Below are 20364 nucleotides of genomic sequence, written 5' to 3'. Positions count from 1 at the left end.
AGATCATGCCACCCAAGTTAAAGTGCAGCATGCCAGATTTTGGAAATGCAAAAGGAGTCATCACCTTCCATTCATGCCACGGTCTCAAAGTGGCTATCAGTTATATTTACATTCTCTCTTCAACTTATCTTCAGATATCCCTAATGCCTCCCCTTAGACACCTGGCTAAGTGTCAAAGGTAGTGCCCAGAGATTAAATGGGTGATTTCCAAGCAGAAACAGGTGTATGTTGAAACCAACCTAGTAGAAGGCAAGGAAAATGCAGGCCCTGGAAGGTACTGAAAATATGTGGGACCAGAAGAGGCTCCAGGAACTCTCTTCTCTGCCTGTGGTCACAAACCTGTGGACCTACCAGAAATTCACCTAGGCAATGAGAAGGATTGAGGTTTGTATGGTGTTTAGACCAGGCACTACTATGTCAAACAACCCTACTGTGTCTGGGGGGGTCTGGACCTTTCATGCTACCTCTGGCATAACACAGGCAGATGGGGTTATGGGGCAGATAGCTGGAAGGAAGATTCCATAGCAAGATGTCCGAGAGGGGGGAATCCCAACTGTCAGTGGGCAGCAGAGATCCCCTGCAGTAGTTTAGTGTGGCTGAATTAGGACAGAGAACTTGGCATTTTAACATTACAGAACAAAATGTGTGAATACATTTTTAATAGTACATCTGGGTGGGGCAAGGGGGCTCATCATTTTAAATTAATACTTTCAGCAATAAAGATAAATTACTAAGATCGAAGTAGCACTGGACCAAATAGGCAAATGTTCACATTCCACAGATAAAATTGTTTTCCTTCCTTGGCTACCAGAAGACCTGTCTCATTCTTGAGGAAGGCAGGCACAGATAGTACTAGCTGTCTTTGGGGCTCCTTGCCTTTTTCAGTTCAACATCCAAGAAGAAAAAGGTCAGCTAAGGTGAGGAATCTTAGCAAGAGGTGGGTGTATGGTGAGGCCTTGAGAAGATCATTGCTAAACTCTGAGTCTCTCTCCTATGCTCAAAATGGTGAGAATCATTCTGAACATCCACCTCATAGAACTAAATATGTATGCGCAAGCATTTGGAAAACTGGAAAATGCCAAACGAGTGAAAGAGATGATGACAGTGTAGTTTTTTGTGTTGTGTTTTGTTTTTTTTTTAAGAAAATGCATACTATTTTTCTGAGATGCTTTTTAAAATGCAGGTTCCTGATGATTTCTCACAATGTGTTGAAATCTCTATGAATAGAACCCTGGAATTTGGCGGTTTTTTAAAAATATTTTTTATTGATTTCAGAGGAGAAGGGAGAGAGAGAGAGAGATAGAAACATCATGATGAGAGAGAATCATTGATTGGCTGCCTCCTACACACCCCCTACTGGGGATTGAGCCCACAACCCAGGTATGTGCCCTGACCAGGAATTGAACCATTGACCCCCTGGTTCATAGGTCAGGCTCAACCACTGAGCCACACCAGCCAGGCCAGGAATTTGAGTTTTTAACAAGTTCCTCAGGTGTCAGAGTTTGAGAGTTTAGTGTGTGTGTGTGTTCAATATATATATATATACACATATATATATATATATATGGAAGATAATATTAGAAGGAAGAAATAAACTCAGACTTTCAAAATCTAACACTTTTCTTCAAGATTACAGTGCCCCCTACTTCCCTCCATTCAAAAAAGGGGAGGGGACCTGGAAAGAGGATGTGCATTATCTAATCTTTGAGTTTATTTTTTTCTGTGAGTTTATGAGAAATAAGCATGTTTTGATGCAGCAGGTAACAACTATAGCAGTCATAAGATAGAAGAGAATGATGGGGGAAAGATGGAAAAGCAGGTAACAGTGGCTGTTTGAAGTTCTCTCTGTCTTGACATGACAGCATCAAATTAGGCATTTAAGGAAGAAAACGAAAACAATAAATGTCAGCTTTTTCAGAGCGACATCATTCCTGTCTTTAGATCTCTATTAAAAGAACATGGTGATTAGACAACAAAGACTTCACTTTCCCCCCTGCACTCTGCAGCTACTGTCACAGTGCTTTTCAGCTGTGTAGCCCTTTAAGTCTTCATCAACATCATTATTCCATTTCCCCAATGTGGGGGGGGGGGGGGTAAGCATAGGGAATTTTAAGAAGTTATGTAGAACCTATGTACAGGGCCATTGAGATCAGAAATAATAATTGTTTTATATCCATAAATTCATAACTTTCTTACCTGGGCCACTAAATCTTATAAGTCTTCCTCCTTGGTTACTAGGACACTACTGATATATTTGTATTTTGGGGTCAGGAATGAAATTAAATCAGACTACTAATGATTTAGGTAAAACAATCAGGTTCTTTTAAAGGAGAATATCCGAGGGACAATAATACCTTGATTTTTAGACTGTCTTTCTTTGCACAACTTGAGAATTTCCCTTTACAATTCTGGAGATATCGTGGGTGGAAACATTTTTAATTACTTTGGAGAAGGTTGCCAGTATACATTGAAAGGTAATTAGATAGTTACATTTATATTTCTGACCTCCAATCAAACAAAAAAACATGGACAGGCTTCATCTTCTGCATATTTTTAAATAATATGTTTTTATTGATTTATTTTTTTAGAGAAAGAGGGAAAGAAGTTAGAAACATCAATGATAGAGAAACATTGATCGCCTGCCTCCTGAATGCCCCATACCAGGGTCTGAGCCCACAACCCAGGCATATGCCCTGACCAGGAATTAAACCAGCAACATCTTGGTTCTTGGGACAACACTCAGTCCACTGAGCCATACCTGCTGGCCCATCTTTTCCATATTTTAAAATGACAAAACACAGACTATTTAATAGTCTTTCTCTTATTCATAGGCCATGTCTTCCAACTCCCAAACCAAACTACTAGGACCACTGCAGTCATTCACTTCAAATTCTGAACTGAGCACAGATTGCATCCAAGGCTCTGTTTTGGTTACTAAGGGTAACTCTACACCTCTATATTCTCTCTGCCCTCAGCAAGCTTGAGTGCATACCATCATGATGTTATTTGTCTCTGGTCTTAGTCACCCACTAGCTGTATGCCACTGGGCAAGTTATTCAATCTCTCTAAAGCAGATCTGAAAAATAGACCAATGAAAATAAAACTAGTAGTACCTATGTAAATAGGCTGCTGCAAGGCTCAAAGAAGAGTGATAATGATATAAAACATAATGTGTAATTCATACACATCATCATTCACTCCTGGACATAATGCATTTAACAAAGGCTAGACATCAACTTGACATTGTAATGGCAAACAAAATTTTCATTAGTGGAATATTGTCAATGTTCTTATCTGTTGGGAACACAAAGGAACCTAGCTCTGTTCATACATCATCCCTCTTTAAGAACAGCCCCTGTCTCAAAGCTTTGTGAATACGAGATCCCTAGGCTCTCAGACAGCAAGCTCAATGGGCAGAAGAAGACCATTTCTCCATGAATTTCATCCGATACAGGAACTATATTTCCATTTTCTTTTCTCTGCCAGATAGTCTGTTAAAATAGGTCAGCAAAAGCATAATTACTTTCTAATAATTTGTGAATTCCTTCATACAACAAATGTATTTATGGTGTTTCATTCAACAGTTCAACAATTGAATTACTACAGGTTATGTTTCTCCGGCTTTGGTCATCTCTCAATATATGAAAGACAACAGACTTAATTCTTCTTTATAACACATGTTAATGGTGGTATCCTTATTGCTCAAGTAGAGACATTATCAATGTCTTAGAGAATGTCTCTTTTTGATAAGAAATATATGACTAATTGGAGTCTCAGTTTTTCTGTAAAATTGAGCCGATGCTAAGCTTCCCGCACAGTAATAAGTGCATTGCAATTATAGACATATTGAATCCTTATAACAACACTTCTGAGGTAGGTTCTGCCATTATCCTCATTTTATAACTGAAGAAACTGGGTCACAAAGAGGTTAAATTGATTTATCAAGGTCACTCAGCTAAGAATCAGTCAGGTTCAAATGTAACCCATGTAATTTACTTCCTTTTATCCTCTATGTTACACTTGAAAGAGAACAGTATTTTGCCACCCTAAAACTGTCTTTTAGGATATTGATTTTAAGTTGCTTATTAAGAAACAAAAGACTCAGAAAGAACATTTTCCCCTTTTCCTGCCCAAGAGATTCAGATGTAAAGACCTGCTCCAGAAAGAAAATCTTAGCCTATTCAACTTAGCCTAAATTGAGTTAAGTATGGTAGATAGGAAGGCTCCAAGCAGGAGCTTGTTAACTGGGTCACCCCACCCCTCATATGACCCATGGTGTCCGAATTGCCTAGCAGGAATTGCTTGCCATTCTCTTAGGCTACACCTAAATTGCCCATTTTTACTTTTGAAATCTAAGAACTTGTCCCCCTATTATTTTCATTTGTCCAATATGACATAAATACCCAATTTTGCCTCACTGTTTTTGTAATTCTTATGCTTATGTGAATTCTCTGCAAACGTATTAAAATTTTATTTTCTCACACAACCAGTGTGGTTCAGTTGGTTGAGTGCCATCCCACACACCAAGAGGTCACTGGTTCAATTCCCAGTCAGGGCATATGCCCAGGTTTTGAACTCTATCCCCAGTAGGCAGCCTATCAATGTTTCTACATATCTCTCCCTCTCCCTTCCTCTCTCTCTAAAATCAATAATAACATTTAAAATTTATTTTTCTCTTGTTAATCTTTGTTGGCCATAAGAACATAGAAGGTGGGAGGAAAAGTATTTTTTACCAACTCCCAATCCTGTGTGTCAATAAAAAATGGTACCATGAACAATTATAATCATGTAATAAAGAAATAATGGAATAAGCATTTGCATTTATTTATTTATTTACTGTTTAGTAATCATCTCCCCATGTATTAGCTCTTTGAGATTCTTGACAACCTTGTGAGTAAAGTTAAGGAGATAATAGTACCCAATTTTACAGAAAAACTGAGACTCCAATAAGTGACATAATCTCCCAAGGTCACAAAACAGATGAGTGAAAATCTGAGTGTAATCTAGGCCTTCTGAACTCAATGTCTCTCATATCCTAACTAGGTCACGTACAGAAAAAATGGAACTGCTATCCTTTCATTCACATCCCTCTAGTGCTCCCTTAGCAGGGTTTCACATCTTATAAATGACCATGAAGAGGTTATATAATGTTGGAAAGGAGGGGGGGGGGGATCCAAGTGTCCCAAAACTTCTCCCTCTGTTGTTTTTGCCTCTCTCAGCCAGGAAACTGACTAAGGTAGTGGTTATCCCACTCTTGGCCACAAGAGAGGATCCTTTGGCTCTGAGGATGTGGCCTTCAAACACTTTCCCTCCTTAGTTCAGTAATTCAAGTTGAGTTTTATAAGAAAACTATGGGGAAATTAAATCAAAACATGAATTAAAGGAATTTAAAATAGGGTAAAATTACATTCCTTCCATTCCTATTCCTAAAAAAAGTACATCAGTTTAGCTTGAACCACATGGTTGGTACTTGGTTATGGTCATTCCCAGATGGCTTGAAGATGTTACAGAATCTGTCTCAAGTGACTCCCCATCACTGTAGCCCTTCTCTGATTTCCACTGTCACCAATCCAGTGATACCCCTTCTCTGTAGAAGAGACATGTGGTTAGAAGATTCCCATTAGAATGTAAAACCCAGATGAGAAGAGAGATGTTGTATTTTTTTAATTGATTTCAGAGAGGAAGGGAGAAGGAGAGATACAAACATCAAAGATGAGAGAAAATCATTGATCAGCTGCCTCCTGCATGCCCCATACTGAGGACCAAGCCCCCAACTCGGGCATGCGCCCTGACTGGGAATCGAACCATGACCCTCTGGTTCATAAATCAAAGCTCAACCACTGAGCCACACCAGCCGGGTGAGATGTTCTATTTTTTCTTTTCCATCTCCAGTGCCTAAAATAGTATTTAGTATGTAGCATGTACTCAGTAAGCACTTGAATTAATTCATCCATCCACCCATCCCTTTAAGTTAAAAATGAAAACATTTACTCTAATATCCAGAAGCAAACTCAGTTGCCATAGTTGGTGTGGCTCAGTTGGCTGAGCATCATTCTGTGCACCAAAGGGTTGAGGATTCAATTCCTGGTCAGGGCACATGTCCACGTTTCAGGTTTGACCCCCCAGTCAGGGTGTGTGTGGGAGGCAACTAATCAATGTTTATTTCTCATCTCTCTCTCTCTCTCTCTCTCTCTCTCTCTCTCTCTCTCTCTCTCTCTCTCTCTCTCTCTCCCCTCTCCCGTCCTCTTTCTAAAATCAATAAAAATATTAAAACAAAAAAGAAGAAAACTCAGTTAACTCAAGGGTGAACTACACATTTCCAAGTAGACCATTTTGCTTTATTAATACCTCTAAAACTATCTGTCTCAATTCAATCCATCTATTAAAATCTGATAGCCTGAGAGGATTCATGGTAGCTAGATTTATAGTCTAACCCCCATCACCCAATTTTAGGCCTATAGTTTCAGTTTCTCTCTCTCTCTCTCTCTCTCTCTCTCTCTCTCTCTCTCTCTCTCTCTCTATCTCTTTCTCTCATTCATAAAAGAAGGACATCACAATAAGGAACAGACATCAGATACAATGAGTAGTCAATTTTAAAGTCTCAGAATATGATCAAAATGACTTTAAATGGTTTGATAATTTTAACATTCATGCTGACACCCATTTTTTTGAGCTACTTTCTTCATGGGCCATTCCTAGTTGCTCTCATTTCTAATTTTAGATTCCAAATTTTCAAGGAATGGATCTTGTTGAAATTGCAGTCTCTTACAGCACCCAGCACATGACTGGCACTCAGGCTATATTATGAAAATGGTAATAAATGTATATTTTGGTCCCCTGTATGCACACAGATCTGGGTGCTGTGAAAATAAAATTAGTGAAAGACTCTGCTGATCCTGTGATCATAGGTATTTGATATTGAATAAGATTTTACTGGAAATAACTGAAATATACCAACTGGTTAGTGAAAACTGTCAGGGGAGCAAATGGAAGTTTGAACAAGGTGACCAGTAAGATCATTTCTACTCCTAAGTTTTTAGAATTCTCTAAACATGCTATGTAAAGTAGAAAGCATATGCAAATTAGAGTAAATAATTTGTCCATGCATAAAATTACTGAGTCTTTCTGAGCCTAAGTTTATTTGCCTACAAACCGACTGCTACATAGGACCTAGATTAGCTGGAATAATATGTTGAAAATATAGCACTGGCTTCTGAAACAAGAAAAAGTATGAATAAAGTTAACGAATAAATGGATGGTAGATAAGTAAATAGACAGATGGATGGATGAAAAATATAGCATCTTTCATCTAAAAAATCTCCAAATTCTCTTTGTTATGTTAAGAAAAATAGCACAAAATGAAAATTAAAAAAAACTATTTAGCAAGCTTTCTTTCACAATACTGGAGAGGCAAACAAGAAATATTCAAGAATTCCAGGGTAGAAAAAAAAGCTCTTAGTAGCATTCTGTCATCCACTTAACAGTCATTTTTACCTAAAACATTATCCCCCTTACCTAATTTTGTCCAAATAAACCAGCATATGCAACAGGAAGTCAAGGGGACACTGATGTTGATGGCTGTGTGTCTATGAAATCTAAACCAGAATGGATACATAGGTAGGTAGTTAGGTAGGTAGATATAGATAGATGTAAATAGGTATTTCACTGCTCAGAGTTCCAGAAATGGATAAGATAATTGTATAAGGATATTTCTTTAAAGAATATACACAGTAAGGAACAGTAATATTTTTAATGTTTTGGACAGGAGATTAGTATTTAAACTTGCAGTGTTAGTTAGAAGAGATTTTAAGAGGTGATCAGCTCATTCTAAATAATGTACACATATTGTAATCATCTAGAGACCATAAGAAAAGAGACCTTTTAAAAAATAAGAAAATGTGTCTCTGGTTGGTTGAATATGCTAAGACAACAGCAATGGAGAAGAGGTTGAGAGGAAGAATAGGGTAGGAGGAAAGAAAAGGAAAATTTAGGCTTATTATGCACCAGGCACAGTACTAGTTTCCGTACACAATAATCCCATAAGGATACGTGTTATTCACACATACAATGAGTAAACCAAATGTCAAGAAAGTTAATTAATTGTCTGAAGTATGGTTCTGGTCAAGAACTCAAACCTAGTTTAGGTGACTCCAAATCCAAAACTCTCTAAGTGACTGTTTCTAGATGATCCACTACATGACCTTATAAGGAGATCATTTACATTGTTGAAGTGTTAAAAAGATTAAGATAACCCATGAGTTAAGGCCATGCAGAATCTAAGTCAGAGCCATTGTGCTACTGTTCTCCAGGGATCACAGCCTCATTTGAAGTCCCAGTTTAATAACAAGAGCCAGGGAAAGAGGAATTGAGGAAAGTGATATCTATCTTCAAGTGTCTAACATGTTCTTATTGAAAAAGAACGAGGTATCCTGTGTGCCCAGAGGAAATTTTGGAATCAGTTCAGCAGTGATATTTATGGATGTGCAGACCAACCATGAAATAGACTGGTACACAGCACAGAGAAGTGAGTTTCCTATCATCAGAGATATTCAAGTCAAGATCAGGAGCAATACTGCAGGAGCAGGGGCCCAAGAGCTGAGAAGGATAGTCTATAAAATGGTTATGGTCAGCATTGCTAGGGTGGAGAAAGAATCAAAACCACTATACAATGCATCCAGAGCAATACTTGGCAAAACTTTTTTAAAAAATAAAATATAAAGGTAAGGATAAATAATGAAACTGATTGCTACTTGAAAAAAATAACAGCAAAATAGAGCAAGAGTCAAGATTCAAGGAGAATGTCAAGGAAGCATATTGAGATCACCCTGTGAAGAAAGTGCAGGGTTAACACTTCTTTTGTATGGTGTGAATGTGTGTTGCAAAGGCTGACATTGCTGATTAAAGGGTTTGCTTCCGAATGAACAGCTGAAAGGCTAAATGATAATATTCCTCTGAATTGTGGCAATCTAGAGTGAGGGAAAGAAAACATAAGAACCTATTAAAACGTAAGTGAGGAAAGCTCCCAAGGGAAAGGCCAGTGGAAAAAGCCCCTAGGGTTTAAACAAAACCACAGTGGATTCTGTGGAGGATGGTCTTTGACCTTCAAGATTCCTGTGAAGGAAAGATCCCATACTGAGGTAGGAGACTTTGAAGTAACCAAAAGCTAATTAGCTTAAAGGTGAACACAGAACCAATGAAAAATGGTTAGGAGGGCAAAGAATCATATTAGGAGCTCTATGGTGGTTCCACGAATAGAAGGTCCTCTGTTAGTAAAATATGGGCTCATAATGGAGTGTGAAAAGTAAACACACTGGCCTGAAGTTACAGTTGTTACATGCACCATGTCTACTATTAGTAATGACAGAGAACTCTGGAGACTAAATGTATCATAGAACAAAGGAAATATTTTCACCTATGTACACATTCACAGCTTTTAACATAGACTTTAAATTTTGTTTTTATAGCAAGAAAAAATAATAATCACACATTTGGAAACTCAAAACAAATTTGAGAAAACTTACTATAAACTAAGAAAAATTCTTAGTTGGTTTCTCAACTAAATGTTTCAAAGCACAATGAGGAAGATGGAGCGGTATTAGACGGTGGATTGAGAGTTGTCACATTTGTGAGGTAGGAATTTTAAAGGCAGCCATCCTATTTCCTGCTGGACAATTTTTAACTTGCTGTATACACAGTATTACCTTCAAAACTGGAAAGCAAGCATGTGTCCCACTATGAAGCACTTGTGAAAAGAAGGTTGCACGTCCAGAGAGAGGTCAGTTAGCCTTTGTGCATCAGTTTACACATCTATAAAAAGAGAAAACTTTAAAGGAACAACTAATGACCTATATGTTTCAAGTCCTCTAATGGAAGGTTACTTTTGGAAGGGTCCTGGAACCAAGAGTGACATTTAGTTTTAGGTTTTCTAAGCAACAAGGGAAAAAGTATCTGCTCTAAGTACACACATGTGTTCAAGGTGACCACTTACTTGAGAAAGAAAGAGCATTTATAGCTGTAGCAAAGACTGTCATGAGAACAAATGACTCCAATCCCAGCAATACTCTCTGAAACTGCTAAATTATCCCAAATTTGGTTCAAACGGGATCCCTCTATCTCTGACTGAGTGGTGATGCGGGAGAAATAGGAAATGATGAAGTGGTCTCTTAGTTGTAGAGATGGCACAAAACAAAATAAAGCTGTTCCCATCATATGAAGATTTCAGAGGTGTGTAATATCTTACATGACTGTTCATAAGCAGTTTTGTAATCATTTGGATCAAAGAAATGATTCTACAGTAAAAAGAGTCAACAGAACCTATATGTTCCAAATAGATCTATTCTTAACCTGAGCTCAAATCTCATTCTCATGCTGCTTACTTGATATGGAATCTTGTCTCCATTTTCTCACTCTTCAACTGAGATGAATGCTAAGGTCCCTTACCTCTCTAAAATTCTCTGATTCTAACTATAATGATTACCAATAGCATGTAACTTATATAAAACAAACTTGGATATTCCCTTTTATCTTCCTTCTACTTTCAGGGTAGTTAACTAAAGTAAAAAGAGGAATTGGTGCCCTGGCCAGTGTGGCTCAGTTGGCTGGAGCATTGCCCAGTGAAAGGATGTTTCTCCTGTTTCTTCTCTCTCTCTCTCTCTCTCTCTCTCTCTCTCTCTCTCTCTCTCTCCCTCCCCCCCCCCCCTTCCTTCCACTTTCTCAATTAAAAAAACATATCCTCAGGTGAGGAAAAAGAGTGATTGGTTCTCCTTCATCTCCTGGCCCAGGGCTAAATGCCCTCAGTCCCTGGAAGAACTAAACATGGACTGGTTACCTTTCACCATCAAGCGCTACTTAATAACTCTGGATAAAGACAATAATAATGAAAGCAAATATTTTAAGTGCTAATGATCTACCGGTAACTGGTCTAAGCCCTTTATATGTATTAACTTATTTAATTCTCACAACCACCCTAGGAAGAAGGTATAGTTATTAACAGTGAGGAAACAGAGGAACAAAAAAAGTTAAGCAATTTGGCTAAGGTGATAAGGTAGCAAAGGGAATGAGCAGGATTTGAACACAGGAAGTCTGGATCCAGCGTCTTACTAATACATCAGTCACCTCCCAGTCATGTGATGTGGTGGTAGTGGGGGAGAAGGAAGGGTGGTGAGACCATTGGTGTAGCCCTTCTTTATTGTCCTACATGAAAAGAAAAGTTGTCGCTGGGCAGAGTGAAAAGCCTGATATGAAAAGTGCTCTCTAACTAAGAGAGGTTGGGAGCAGGCCCAGGCTTTCTCTGTCTGGATAGCTGAGGATGTGCATGAACTGGGAGGTTAGATTGAGAAAAAGTCATATCACACCTTCTGATTAGAGTGTTTTCGTTTTCAATCATTTAATCCTCACAATAATCCTGTGGATAAGCATGACAGAAATTATACTATTATGGAACAAAACACTGAAAGAGGAATATAGTCATTTAGTCAGGACTTATATCTGGTGACTTCCAAAGGAATGTCCTCTACACTCAACCACATTGGTTCTTCTGCCTCCAGGCCTGACAGCTTCCCCTGATCCATTGAACAAATCTTCCTCTCTCTATTTTCCCTTATTGCTCAACCCAAACATTCACCCAGGGTGAGATGCTGGCAGCTCTGTGCTTGCTCAGAATGATTGACCAGAATTTATGGTGTGATCGCCTTTGCCAGACGAAACACTAACCACCCAATATCGCACTGTCATCCTGCAATCATCAAAAAGTAATCCCCAATACCAACATTCTCAGGAGTTATAATCCTAACTGAGCCCTGTGATAGCACAGCATCTCACTTCTACTTCCTTGAAAACTGCAAGCAAGACTCATTCTGCTTCTGAAGCAGAATCAAGCCTAAATGTGTATCTCACTCATTTTCTTCTTTGTTAGAGAGCCCCCTGTTGCATAATCTATGTAATTAAAATGTGTATGGCTTTGCTAACCAATTCTCCTAGAGCCAATAAAATGTGTGAAAGACTTAAAAATGGATATTTTAGAAGTATCCATAAAATGCCAACCTCTGATTTTCTTTTCAGAGTATGTGTATCTAGAAGAGCAACTTAATGCAGCATTAAGTCACTAAGTGCTGGGGTTTTGCATTTTAATGCATAACTGCTGTTTGCTTATTGACAGAGCCTGGGCTAACAGCTCTTTTGTTCCATAGGATCATTCGGAAAATGATAGTAGGCTTTCATTACAAAGACTTGGTATGGAATCACTGAACATAAGAACTGCGCTGGAAGGAATCCTAAGAAATCACCCAGACCAATGCCCTCATTCTATGGGTTATGAAACTGAAGACTGAGGAAGGTATAGCATGCCTTAGATCACATAGTTATTAGTGGCTTAAGCCAAAACACAGCTCAGCCTTTTTTATTCTGTCAGTGGTCTCTCTGTATAAGATTTCATTTTTCAATTAAAGATTATATTTTAGGCTTTGTTTTAAAGAAAGACTAAGAAATTAAATCCAATATGCATAGCAAACTTCCCATTCAGTCCTGACAAACACCCAGTAAGTTATTTATGGATTACTACTTACATTATTATATGCCTGATTTACATGTGCAGAAACAAAAGCCCAGACTGCTGAGTGGGTCAAGGTCACATTCCTGATAAATTATGGCATTTGCTTGCTCTCTCTTTCTCTCTCTCTCTCTCTCTCTCTCTCTCTCTCTCTCTCTCTCTCTCTCTCTCTCCTTCCCTCTCTCTGACGTCCTTAATTTGAAATTCTTTATTTCCTTCTTTGGAACTTTCCTCACTCTCCTCCCTTTAAACTTACCTGTTTAGGTGAAATCAAATCATTTATAAAATCTTCATTAAGCAACATTAATGGCTTCTCCCAAATGTCCCCAGTGAGCAGGAAATTAGGCATTTCTTCTGTTTTGCCTCAAGGCCCAGGCCCACTTCCCCTCATCTTCTTTATTGGACATTATTTTCAAATAAAGCAGGGTTCTTTAGAACCATGGGGATTGCTCTTACTGGTTTATTGCATAGGATAAAGGACTCATAATTCTCTTTGCAACCCTAGATGTGTCATCAAGATGCAGAATTCTTTGTGATGCTAATGAGAATTTTCTTCACCAGATAGTGCTGCTTGCAAAACATCTGGTGCAGCATGCCAGGAATGCACGGGAGCTGAAAGGCAGGACACTAATCTCACCTCAGGATCCTCTCCATCAGGTAATTTCAGGGCAGGCACTGCCTTTAATATATGGATTAGATGCTGCAGCATTTTATAGCCACATAAATAATTTCTTTAATTAGTTCACCCCATGGTGCCTCTTTGACTTCGAAGATTAAATTAAATGCAAAACTTGTAACTCATTGCTGGAGTGTTTATTAGCTTGTAACTCATCTTTAAAAACAACTACAGCTTAGGGAAAATTCAGTGAAGAAAGGAATTCGCCTACATCTTGAACAGCTATAATTTGAATCACAAGCCAGTGGAGGAAAATCCATACATAAATGGCCTGTTTGTTCTGTGTAACAACTCATCTCCAGCATGTGTGTGTGTGTGTGTGTGTGTGTGGGGTGTGTGTGTGTGTGTGTGTGTATATATATATATATATATATATATATATATATATATATATCTTTTTTTTACTGCTAAGGTAAGGGCACTGAAGGGATGAAATGTGATCAATTGCCAACTTTTACACCAAAACATTTACTTCCTCTCTTTCTACATTTATCTAAACCTCTATTTTTATCTATCCAGATATTTTATCTATCCCTCATCCCTCACTTACTGGGCACTTACTACATATCAAACTGCTTAGCACATGGTAGGGAATAAAAAAAATAAATTTGTTTATCTGGAAAAGAACTTACTATCTGGTAGATACGCCAGATAATTTATGTGATAACAGCCAGAATGAAACACATTCTCACGTATGGTAGGCTCTGGGCTGGATGTGCAGGAGACTATCTCTCTTTTCCATTGGAAGAGGCCTTGCAAGATTCCTTCGGGGAGTGAGTGACATTAGAACTGACTACTCAAGGATGGATAAGCAGGCTGTGACCTCCCAGAAAAGGCACTAAGAAAGCCTTCTCATCGGAGAAAAGAGAAGAAACGCACAGAGCTGTCCGACATCCCGCAGGCTGTGAAATGCTCCAGGGCAGGGACGCTGTGCATCTTGTGCATTATTATATCTTATGCGCCAAGCTCGTGATTAATAAAACAAATTTGATTAAACAAAACAATGAATGAGTAAGCAGTATTTGAAGAGTGTTGACAGTTCACTGGGTTCAGAAAATACGGGGTATGAAAACATATTGCAGAAATCACTTTCCAAAGGATGTTTGGGGACACTTCCTAGGGAATAGGATATATTGCTATGGAATTTGTGCCTCCTCTTGCAGGCAGCAGAGAGATACTGAAGGTTTTTAAAAATGACTGTGATACAATTTAATCAATAAAGTTCTGTACTATTGCATCTTTTAATAAAAGCAATCGGAATAAATATGATCCGACAGAGTTAGTAGTAACCAGAGTCAATTCATTACATTAAAATTACATTATATTAAACAAAAATTTAATACATTAAAGTTATAGGGGGTGGAAGTGTCTTACTGAACTTTCTTAATGGATATAAATAGCATACATAGCACATGAAATGGAGCTCTAAGAGACCAAATTCTATGGTGTTAACTTACTTTATGAATGTTATTACAAAGTCCCATGTGATGACATTTGTCTGTTTTCCTAAGTATGGAAACAGGTATAGATATCCAAAGCTTTCCCAAGGACATACATGGAAAATAGTACAGGACAGATAGTGTAAGACCTGGATTTAGTCCTGCCTCTACCATTAACTTTCCCTAAGACCCTGGGTGCTTCTTCCTTTTTCTGGGACCCAGTCCCCTTAGAAACGAGGAGGTAGATTTGGACCTTCCATAGTCTGCATGAGCTCTGATGGTTTATGATTCCAACGAGGTAGTTGGGATGGGGACCTGAGACATCACCCTGTTGGTTTCCACAATTAGCACAGCAGGAGGCGTGCATACTTTGTTGGGTAATGAACCCCACAGTATGTTCTGAGGGGAAATAAAACATGCTCCTTTTTTTGTTCATCTAAAACTTAACAAATAAAGGTATAAAGTAAAAGATGCGGCAGGAAGCTAATAGGTGCTTTGGTCTGAGTGTTTGTGCCCTCCCACCTCAAATTCATATAACGAAATCTAATATTCAATGTGATGGTATTTAGAGGTGGAACCTTTGGGAGGTGATTATAAAAGACACCCCAGAGAGCTTCCTAGACCATCCCTTTTGTCATGCCTTCTACAAGGCACCATCTATAGTACTGGCAAAATGCTGGCACCTTGAACTTGGACTTCTCAGCCTCCAGAACTATGAGAAGTACATTTCTGTAGTTCATAAGATTCCCAGTAATGTATGGCATTGTTGTTATAGCAACCTGAATGGACTACAACAACTGAACAAATATTAGGCTTCAATTTTAGAAATTTGTGTGGCTATTCAAATTAGATGCTTAATTTTACCCCAGAGATAACCCATTTCAGAGGATGGCAATCCAGTATGGATAGTAATATTCTTTCTTATTTTTACTAAATTATTTCAGAATTGTAGGTGATGAAAGGTGTGATACAAAAGAAAGATGGTAACACCCCAGTAACTATATTAAGAGCTGAGGAGACAGTACAGGCACTTACTTTTATCTTTAGCTATGTTTCCAAGACAGACACTTACATAAGAAGCACCAGGATTCAAAAGAACCAAATGTCTTAAGAGTAGAAAAGTGTTTGACTTGTAATCAGAATCCTGAGTCGAAATCTTAATTCATTAACTAAGTAACTATAGAACCTTAGGTTAATTACTAATTTATTATCCTTTAGCTTGGCAGTCACCTTAAAAATTAGAATGAAATGGAACAGACTGACTAATCTCAGAGGGAAGGGCAGGTAGGTGGGAAGAGATTAATCAAAGAATTTATATGCATATATGCATAGCTCATGGACACAGAAAATAGTGCAATGAAGACCTGGAGGGTGGGGAACAGTGAGGAGGGGTCAGTGGGGCTGGGGAGGGGGAGAAGAAGGGGAAGGGAGAACATCTGTAATGCCTTCAACCATAAAGATAAAATTTTAAACTAGTAACAGTTATTTTGAGGAATAAGTGAAAAAATACATTAATTACTTAGAATAGTTCATGCCACAAAATATGCGCAGAATAAATGGCAACTGTTTATTAGAATATGATTATCTGGGACTTTTTAATAACATAAGAGTAGGTAAATGTAGCATTTTAAAAATATATTTTTATTGATTTCAGAGAGGAAGGGAGAAAGAGAGAGAGCTAGAAACATCAATGATGAGAATCACTGATCATCTGCCTCCTGCACGCTCCCTCCTGGGGATCAAGCCTGCAACCCAGGCATGTGCCCTGACCGGGAATCAAACCGTGACCTCCTGGTTCATAGGTTGATGCTCAACCATTGACCTACATTAGCTGGGCTAGCATTTTTTTTAATAACGTGGTGGTATTTAACATAATCTAGATTCAATAAACATAAAAACACAAATAGTATTTTAAATCAGCAGGGGAAATTCAATTGGTAACTTGTGTTATCTGGTGGAAAAAGAAACACAACCCAAAGTTAGTTATAATCAACATGGTGGGCATTTTCTTCATTTAGGAAGATAATATGAATAATGGCTTATTAGTTCTCACATCATTTCATTTAATAGTATGTGTTTTTGAAAGGAAGTATAAGTACCACATTGAGAAAAAAATTCTTTCAAGAGAAGATACTGAGAAACTCTTAAACTGCAGCTGCTGATACAGTCCTGACAGAGCATCAGTGCAATGGAGACACAGCAGCAGGAAGCAGAGCCCTGCCTCCCAGGCAATCTCCCAGAAGCTGAGGGAAAGCCCATTTACTGCAGCCACCTGCAGAGGAGCGGGTATGGGGAACACGGCCTCTTCGTATGCCTGATGGCATCTGAAAAAATACCCCTACTAATTTCATATTGTGTGTACCGGAGTGCCAACCCAAAGCACACAGATAACTAGTCACAGAGAACATCTTAGCACCTCAACTGTGTTTCTCCAACCAAAACCAGAAGGAAGTTAATAGTGTAGAAAGTTGGGTCGGGTGGAAATTGCATTCCTTATTCAAGCCCCTCGAGGTCTTCCCAATTGCAACCTCTCCTGTGACCTCCTAACAGGACCCCCCCCCCCCCCCCCCCCCACCCCCCCCCCCCACACCCCCACACACACACACACACACACACACACACACTTCTGAGTATTGGGGGCATGTTCTGGCTTTCTCATAGCAAAGACAGCTTCCTGTCTTGCATTAAATTGACACATGTCTAAGTCATGTCTGCTTTCCTCCACTAGACTGACTTCCTAGAAGCAGGGGATCTGAGTTCCTCATTTAGAAGCAGGTGTTTTAATTAACTGTGTGTTGGAAGGAAGAAAGCAGGGTGTCAGGAGGGAAAGTGGAAGAAAAGTTCACAGGTATGAAGATAATGGGAACAAATTACTATGACATAAAACAACCACTCTGATAATGGTGATTTTTTTACACTCTGAATCGCCAAATAGCTCAGAGAGAGTTCCCTTTTAAAATTAAAAATAGTCAGTATATTAGGGATAAAAGAAAGAAGCACTACTTGTGATGATATCAACATAGAAAGAACCTAAAAGCTGTCAGTGAGTCTTCCCTTTTGTTCCCATGATTGAGCAGCACTCCAGGGTATGATAGAAGGAATTCCAAACCTGGGCATAACCCACACTTCCCCAACCTGGTGATAATATCAGCATTTGAAACAGTAAAAATGTGAGAGAGAAAAAGCTGTTAGCCAACACCTGTATATTTTAGAATTACAGGAAGTATAAGAAGGGATTTCAGGAAGCAATTACTCCAGCACCCTACCCTTATTTATTTATTTATTCATTTATTTATTTATTTATTTATTTAAAACATTTTTATTGATTATTTTAGAGAGAGAGGACTGGAGAGGAAGAGAGAAAAACACTGATGTGAGAGCAAAACATCCATTGGCTGCCCCCTGGACAACCTCTACCGGGGATCAAGCCTGCAACCTGGGCATGTGCCCTGACCAGGAACTGAACCCCCAACCTTTCAGTGCAAGGAACAACTTATAACCAATAGAGCCACAACAGCCAGGGCATAGTACCTTAACTTTAGATGAAGAATCTGAGGCTTTTCCCTTAAGAAATTCATAGACCTTGAAACCTCTGCAACTCTGCACGTGGTAATCCTCCTGCCAGGACTTAGCTCTCCTGTGTTTGTCCCAACTCAGATGTCACCTCCTCTTTGACACCTTCCCTGCTTCTCTTAGTCAAGTTACTAATCCCCCTTCAAGCCCACTGGGTCACTTCTATACACTTAATTTATAATTTATATATGTTGGTTTTCCCAACTAGTCCATGAACTCCTTTTATGCAGGAACTATGTTTATCTTACCCACCTGCAAACACCTAGAAAAAAGAAAGACTTCCTAAATTGATATTAAATAGAAATATGCAAGTTCACTGGGGGAGGTGGGGGAGAGGCTTGCATGAGGAGCAACTCTTCATGAAGCTGAAGACACCCAACTTTCATCTAACAGTCCTCACTGTCTAATCATTTCAATCATAAAACACTTTCTTAAAAACAGGCTTGTGAGGGGTAACTCAAAGAACCGATTATATTATGATGGGAGGGGGAAGGAGCTGGTTGTCTATAGTACAGGATCTTTGAATGAGAACCGGATTGAAAGAAACAATGCTTTCTTCTCTTAACACCCCTCTTTCCTCCTCTCCTTCCTCTTTCACTTCCTTCACATGCTCCTTCTCCTTTGATAAAGATGGAGTATTAATAGGTGTATCTTAAGAAGTTATGAAATCTCCCCACTTTTCACATCCAATACTCCTTCTCTAGAACTCAGTGCCTGCCCTTTACCCCAAGGACCAGGTTACCTCATTGAGGGATACCATGAAGACAAGTAAGAAGAAAAGCTGGACAGTGATGAAGCTTGCTGGTTTAAAACACAATCTACAGTGCTTTCTGTGGAGGTTGGCCTAGACTTTGCTGTTTATTGACCTTAACAAATGAGTTAAGATAGATAAGAATATTTATGGATTTGAGAAGGCACCTGTTAATGCAGTTCTGAAAAGATTACTGCTGGTGTGTTGTGTCAGAAAATACTATAAATAAAATAAAATGAGGTTAAAGGCATTTAAGATATTCTTTGCAACAATTAAACAAACTAATATACTAATGTTAGCCATTCCAGATGCCTCCTTCAAAGCCACACACAGTGGAATAGCATTATCCACTAGTGGAATAAAATTATCTCAGATGCCACTATGCCATTTTTTATTAAATATTACTAGCAATTTGTGGAGAAATTACAATTAATTTAGCAATTGGGCCTTCCTTTTCACATCCATATTCATAGCAGCATTATTAATAGCCAAAAGGTGAAAGCAAACCAAGTGTCCATCTGTGAATGAGTGGATATAGATAATGTGATATAGATACAATTCAGCCTAAAAAGGAAGAACCTTAAGGATATATGCCAGTCTAAGGAAATGAGCCAGTCTCTCTCTCTCTCTCTCTCTCTCTCTCTCTCTCTCTCTCTCTCTCACACACACACACACACACACACACACACACACACCTGTATGATTACTCTCATATGAGGCATCTAGAATAGTCAAGTCCATAGAAACAGAAAGTACAATGGTGGTTTCCAGGGGGCTGCGTGAAGGGGGAATGGGGAGTTGTTTGGTGGGTACAGAGTTTCAGTTTTGCAAGTTTAAAAGGTTCTGGAATTCTGATGCTACTGAACTGAACACTTAAAATTTGTAAACTGGTATATTTTGTTGTGTTTTTAGCACAATTAAAACTTTTCAGTTGGATCTTCCTTGAAACAAAATGCCTCAAACAATGACAACCTCACCCCACCATTTAGATTTTGATCGCCACTCTCTACAGAGTTACTTTAAGATGCACAAATACTTCTCAAAGTAATATACATGTTGGCTAGAAGGTATTCTATTTGTATATTTAGCCCTGTTATGTGTAAATTAAATTTATTTGGCTCTGTATGAAAAGGAAAACAAAGAAAAGCAGTTCACTAGCTACTGTTTTTTTAATCCTTACCTGAGGATATAATTGTATTGATTTTTGAGAGAGTAAAAGAGAGTGAGAAACAAAGACAGAGACAGAGAGAGAGAGAGAGAGAGAGAGAGAGAGAGAGAGAGAGAGAGAGAGAGAGAGAGAGAGACATCAATGTAAGAGAGAAACATTGATTAGTTGACTCATGTATACACCCAAGCAGGGATTGAATCTGAAACCTGG

At 38.6% G+C, this 20364-nt stretch overlaps 1 protein-coding gene across 4 annotated transcripts in view; it reads right to left on the bottom strand.

Moving 5' to 3' along the window:
- The window catches only part of FGF12 (fibroblast growth factor 12), a 525903-nt gene that overhangs the window by 259905 nt on the left and 245634 nt on the right, over positions 1 to 20364 (bottom strand). The window lies entirely within an intron of this gene.

Source organism: Myotis myotis, unplaced genomic scaffold (assembly GCF_014108235.1).
Source record: "Myotis myotis isolate mMyoMyo1 unplaced genomic scaffold, mMyoMyo1.p scaffold_m19_p_2, whole genome shotgun sequence".
NCBI classification, from domain to species: domain Eukaryota; kingdom Metazoa; phylum Chordata; class Mammalia; order Chiroptera; family Vespertilionidae; genus Myotis; species Myotis myotis.
This window is presented reverse-complemented; position numbering and strand designations above follow the sequence as displayed.